Source organism: Sorex fumeus, unplaced genomic scaffold, assembly GCF_029834395.1.
Source record: "Sorex fumeus unplaced genomic scaffold, SorFum_2.1 ptg000070l, whole genome shotgun sequence".
Taxonomy (NCBI): domain Eukaryota; kingdom Metazoa; phylum Chordata; class Mammalia; order Eulipotyphla; family Soricidae; genus Sorex; species Sorex fumeus.
In genome coordinates, this window is record NW_026606127.1 from 5,094,429 (window position 1) to 5,100,333 (window position 5,905).

A 5,905-nucleotide genomic window follows, 5' to 3' on the forward strand; every position below is an offset into this window, starting at 1 on the left:
TACTATGAAGTGATAATAATGAGAACAGCATGGTACTGGAACAAAGGCAGAGCCGCAGACCATTGGAAATGGATTGAATATACTGACACACAACCACAAATATATAATCATCTAATCTTTGATAAGGGAGCAAGAAATGTGAAGTGGAGCAAGACAGTCCTCTTTAACAAACGGTGCAAAAAAAACTGGACAGCTACATGCAAAAAAAAAAAAAAATGACTCAGACCTCTACCTAACACCATGCACAAAAGTCAGATAAAAATGGGTCAAAGACCTCAAAATCAGACCAGAATCCCTCAGGTACATTGAAGACAAGGGCAAATCCCTCCACAACATTGAAGTTAAAGGTATCTTCAAAGATAACACTCCACTTGCAAAGCAACTGGAAACAGAGATAAACAAAGGGGACTATCTTAAATTAAGTAGCTTCTGTACTTCAAAAGAAACAGTGACCAGAAGCACAGACTCTGCCATGCGGGCAAGATACTCACAGAAGCCTACCAAGTTCCCTGAGAGTGAGAACTGGACAATAAGAGTTGTTATCTTATCAACAATATCCAATCTCTGGATCTTGGCCATTGATGGGATTACATGGCTCCAGGGGCTGTTCCTGGTTGTAACACTTAGCTACTAGAAGATGGGGGATCTGGATGGAGGGGGCCCAGTCTTGATCTGAGCAGCCTTGGAGATCACATCCCCCTGTCCCGCACACCTGGGTTCTGTTGAAGTACACGGGGCTTAGGTTTATCCAATTGCACCCATCACAGTGCTCCCGAGTCACTTCCATTACTTTGTCTGTCTGTAACCACTTCTATGCTCTCTGCCCCAACCAATTTGTAAGGTCTCATCCTTCTTAGACACTGAAGCTGTACTGTAAGTTATTGCCTTCCTCCTCTCCTTATGTCTTTTGAGCAGTTTACCTTAATGCAATGTCCTTTTGTATAGATACAGGAAGACAATTAATTCATATGCTTTGTAACTTAGGAATTGATTGGCTTTGAATATTATTCACTCCTGGGCTTCTGTCTTCTCAACTTAAGCCTCAGTTGCCCTCACTTCCTAGCACCCCAAGGGCAGGGTCCCGACGTGGGCCTGGATGTTACCAGGGCAAGCCGGTAAGTTATGTGCTAACCTGGCATCGCGATGGGCCAGGCCAAGGTGCCACGATTCTTAACTATAAGTTAAGAGGTTGATCATAGGCAAATGATGTCATGATCCAAAAGTAACGACAACACTAGGGCCCTGCTGCTAGGAATAGGAAAGATATCTTGCCTGAGCACTGCAGTCTGAGATCGAGATGACCCTAGGAGAGCAAATCTACAAGCTCAAAGTATTTCTTACTGTGTCCATACAAAATGATTAATATTATATATGCTTATATGTTGGTTGGACAAGGAGAGGAGAAAGACCTCCTATAAGCTGTTTTCCTGTGTGTCCTGACTAGCTTGGATGAAACTGCTTTCTCCCCTTCAAACTGCCTTTGTTGGGGCGCAGATCGTGATCTCCCTTTAACGACAAAGAGACTCCAGAGACTGCAAACATCAAGCAAGGTTTATTGTAAGACTGGCTAGCCAGGGTCAAGCCGCCTACACAGACACGCAGGTCAGTTAGGTGAGGCAAGACCCCGAACTTCTTCAAAGGGGATCTTATATAGGCCTTCACTGGCCGTTACAGCAAAGCCTGCGCATTTCATAGCCAATAGATTTGTAACAACATATGCTTTCTTAACCAATCCAATTAAGGGTAAATCACTTCTTAGCCTATAGTTTAAAGATCAGCATTTTGGGTTGGTGCCTAGGAACTGACAGGTTTTTAAGGCAGTCCTGGGTCTTGCAACATGGGTCTTGTGAGAGATATCCGGTTATCTGGTCTGACCCCCACCCTTCGAGTACCTGTATCTGAATTCCTTGCTCAGGGGCAGAAAAACCAGTTATTTTGCAGTGCAGGCTCCTATAAAGCAGATCTGAAAAAGCTTATCTAGACCTGTTTCTTGAAAAACAAGTTATTTTGCAATGCAGGTTCCTATTAAGCTAAGCTAAAATAATTCTGGTGGTAGTCCATTTTGGGCCTGTCCCTTACACCTTCAGTAAATGATTTCAGTATACTGAGACAGTTTTCCTTTTCTTTCAGAAACCTAGCTGGTCTTAGATCTGCAGATATCAGGTGCTAGCCAGGACTGATCTTTGGGATGTAGATTCCCAGCTCTACCCAGGCTGGTCTTTGGGATGCAAATCAAGGTGGTTGCAGCTTGTGAAAGTGATTGTGGAAGGTTTCAGTTTGGCTTTGTATCTTCTTTCCTGAGGCCAGTATTACTACTGGCCTGCTGATGTAAGGAAACAATGTGGATGTAAAGAAACAATATATGGTTTGCTGCCTCAATGTTCTTTCTGTAACTCCTTTTGATGACATCACTGTAATGCCCCTTTTAGAGGTTCTATGATCTATATAAGGGGATCTTCCTGGATCTCAGTGCCAGCCCTTGCTTGAGGATTCCTGAGGCCTCTATGACATACATCTCTTCCGTGTAATAACCTGCTGCTCCACGACCAACCAGCCTGACCCCCGTTTCCTTCCATCTCCTGACCATCGCCATCGACCTCCATGGAGTGGGGAAACGGCCTGACCGCCAGCCTTTTATTTTTTGTGTGTTTACACAGGTTCTGCTTCCACTTCCTTCATGCATGAGTCTCCTTCAAGATTGGGCAGAGTGGTCTTAAGCGTACCTATGGCTGGTTGCAGAGGTCTTCAGCTGTCGGGGTTCTACTCAGGGCAGTGAGGGAAATTCACCCCTCCCCGTCCAAGGGGCCCCGGTAAGGAAAGCCAGGTGCGGGGTCAGGAGCCTGTCGTTTTAGACATATTTGGAATTAATTTTAGATCGAAAAGTACTTATGTGCTTAGTAATAAATTACTATACACTTTTCAATCACCTCAGAGACCCCACTCTGCTTAGAGAACTAGATTTTTAAATACAGGGCTGTTTTGCCTGTGTGTCATGACTGAGAATCACTCTCAGTAGATATGAAACTCACTATACACAAAGATGCACACAGGCTACTTTGAGTCATCTGTGTTGTTAATGTGTGTTGGCCATTAAACTTCACTGAGACCCCTTAATCTGTCCTTTACAGGAGCCTCATGAGTCTCACCTTCCATTCAAGTTGTACTTGTAATAAGGTGGAATGAAATCATCAATATTCTCCTCACCTCTTCCTTCAGGAGAAAAATCCTACTTACATTCAAGGTGGTCAAATTGCAGACAACACCATCCACCTTTTCCTGGAGATGTACACGGGACTGAGGTGACAACAGCAAAAGGCTCTAGTTTAATGGTTTTAATGAAGGTTTCAGGGAAGGGCATTAAAGAAGACTCATATACCATCTTCCAAAAGAATTATTTTGTAAAACTGATGCCTTGGGTATGGTAAAAGATAATATGGTAAAAACCATATTTTTCTTTCTAGGACATTAAAGTTCTAAATCTAACTATTCAAGCTGCTTTGAAATACATTCCTTGATTTGGAATCACTGTCTGCCATAGGAGTGAGTAAGGACAGCACTCAAAGTAATAAGAAGAGAAAAATATGGAAAAATTAACTCATACTATGTTTTGTAACATATATACTAAAATTGAAATGATACAGAGATTAGCATGGTCCTTGCACAGAGATGACATGCAAACTTGTAAAGTGATCCATATTTTTGTTTCAAGAAGAATTAACAGGGCGACTTTAAGCTAAGAAAATCCAAACAAGTACAAAAATTCTACATAAAGATAGCACAAATCCCCATTACAACAATCTCCTCAATGTCAGTGGACTAAATGTGTGCCAATTCAAAGGCACAGAAAGGGAAGATGAATTAGAAAACTGATCCCAACATTCTGCTGCCTGAAGAAACACTTCTGAACAATCAAAGCAACCATGGGCTCAAAGTCAAATGCTGGAAAACAATTCTTCAAGAAAGAAAAGAACACCTCCACAAAGCTGGAGTGGACGTACTAGTATCAGGCCATATGGACTTCAGGCTATAGGTTATAAGAGACAGTGAAGGTCATTTCTTCATGATCATGGGATCTGTACATCAGAAAGAACTCACCCTCCTCACTGTAGGTGCTCCTAATGACAGAGCAGCAAAATACTTAAAAATAACTTCTAATAGACTTATAGAAAAACATTGATAGCAACACAATACTAGTAGGAGATTTCAACACTTCTTTGTCACTTCTCGATAGATCAAACAGACTGAAGCTCAGCAAGGAAATATTTTCTTTAAGGGAAGTAATGAACAACCGATGGCTTAGGGAAGAAATCAAAGAGGAAATAAAAATTTCCATAAACAAATGAGAATGAGGACACGAGCTACCAGAACTTGTGGGACACAGCAAAAGCAGTGTTAAGAGGAAAGAGAATAGCTCTACCAGAATTCATCAGGAAGAAAGAAAGGGCCTCCATGAATAAATTAGAGCTCAAGATTTGGGAAAATGACCAACAAAAGTAGTCCAAACTAGGCTGGAAGAAGGAAATAATAAAACTTGTACCAGAAATCAATGAGCTAGAATCCCAAAATACAATCCAAAAGACCAATAAGAGCAAAAGCTGGTTCTTTGAGAAAATAAATAAGATCAATAAACTATGAGAAGCTTCTCAAAGAAACAAAGAGAAAGAACTCTAATAAGTCAAATCAGAAATGCAAAGGGGCATATCCTAATAGAAACTACAGAAATCCATAGGATCATCAGAGATTATATTGAGAATCTTTACAGCAGGAAATGAGAGAATCTTATATAAATTGATAAATTTTTGGATTCCAATTACCTCCCAAGGCTGAACCAAGAAGATTTGGAATACTTGAACCTATCACTTCCAAGGAAATTGAAATGATGATGAAAAGTATCCCCCCAAACAGAATCCCTGGCCCAGATGAATGGATTCAATAGTGAAATATTTCAAACCTTTAAAGAGGAAATACTGCCAACATTTTTCAAGATTTTCCAGGAAATTGAAGAATCATAAATACTCCCAAATAGTTTCTATGAGGCAAAGATCACCCTAATACTCAAATCAGACAGAGACACCACAAAAAAAGAAAATTACAAACTTATTTCCTTGATGAATACAGATACACAAATTCTCAAGAAAATACCAGCAAAGAGAATCCAGAAACTCAACAAAAGATCACACACTATGACCAAGTAGGTTTATTTTGGGGATGCAAGGATGGCTTAACATTCTCTAGTCAATCAACAGAATACACCATCTCAATAAAATAAAGATAAAAGTCATATAATCATATCAATATATGTAGAAAAATCATTTGATGAGATCCAGCACCCATTCATGATGAAAAACTCTCAACAAAATGGGAGTTGAAAGTACTTTCCTCAATATAGTCAAAGCAAATTATCACAAACCCACAATAAGCATTATTCTCAATGGGGAAAAACTGAAGGCTTGGAGCAGAAATCAATGAACTAGAATTCCAAAATACAATCAGGCACAAAACAAGTTACCCACTCTCACCACTCCTATTCAACATAGTACTTGAAGTATTTGCCATATGATTTCGGTAAAAAAAAAGATATCAAGGACATCCAGATAAAAAAGGAAGAACTCAAGCTTTTACTATTTGGAGATGACATGATACTATACGTAGAAAATCCCAAAGAATCTACAAAAAAGCTCCTGGGAACAATAGAATTGTTTAGTAAAGTAGCATATTACAAAATCAATATCTGGTACGCCATGGCTTTCCTATATATTAATAATGAAAGAGAAAAAAGAGATAGAGAAAAACAATCCCATTCACAATAATACCTCAGAAAATCGAGTACATTAGAATCAACTAAAAATGTTAAGGATCTATACAAAAAAAAAAACCTACAAAGCTCTACTTTACGAAATAAGAG

At 39.7% G+C, this 5,905-nt stretch overlaps 1 pseudogene; it reads left to right on the forward strand.

Annotated features, from left to right (window-relative positions):
- Positions 1 to 3,602: 3,602 nt before the first annotated feature.
- Positions 3,603 to 3,701, forward strand: LOC130037174 (uncharacterized; annotated as a pseudogene).
- The last annotated feature ends 2,204 nt before the right edge of the window (positions 3,702 to 5,905 follow it).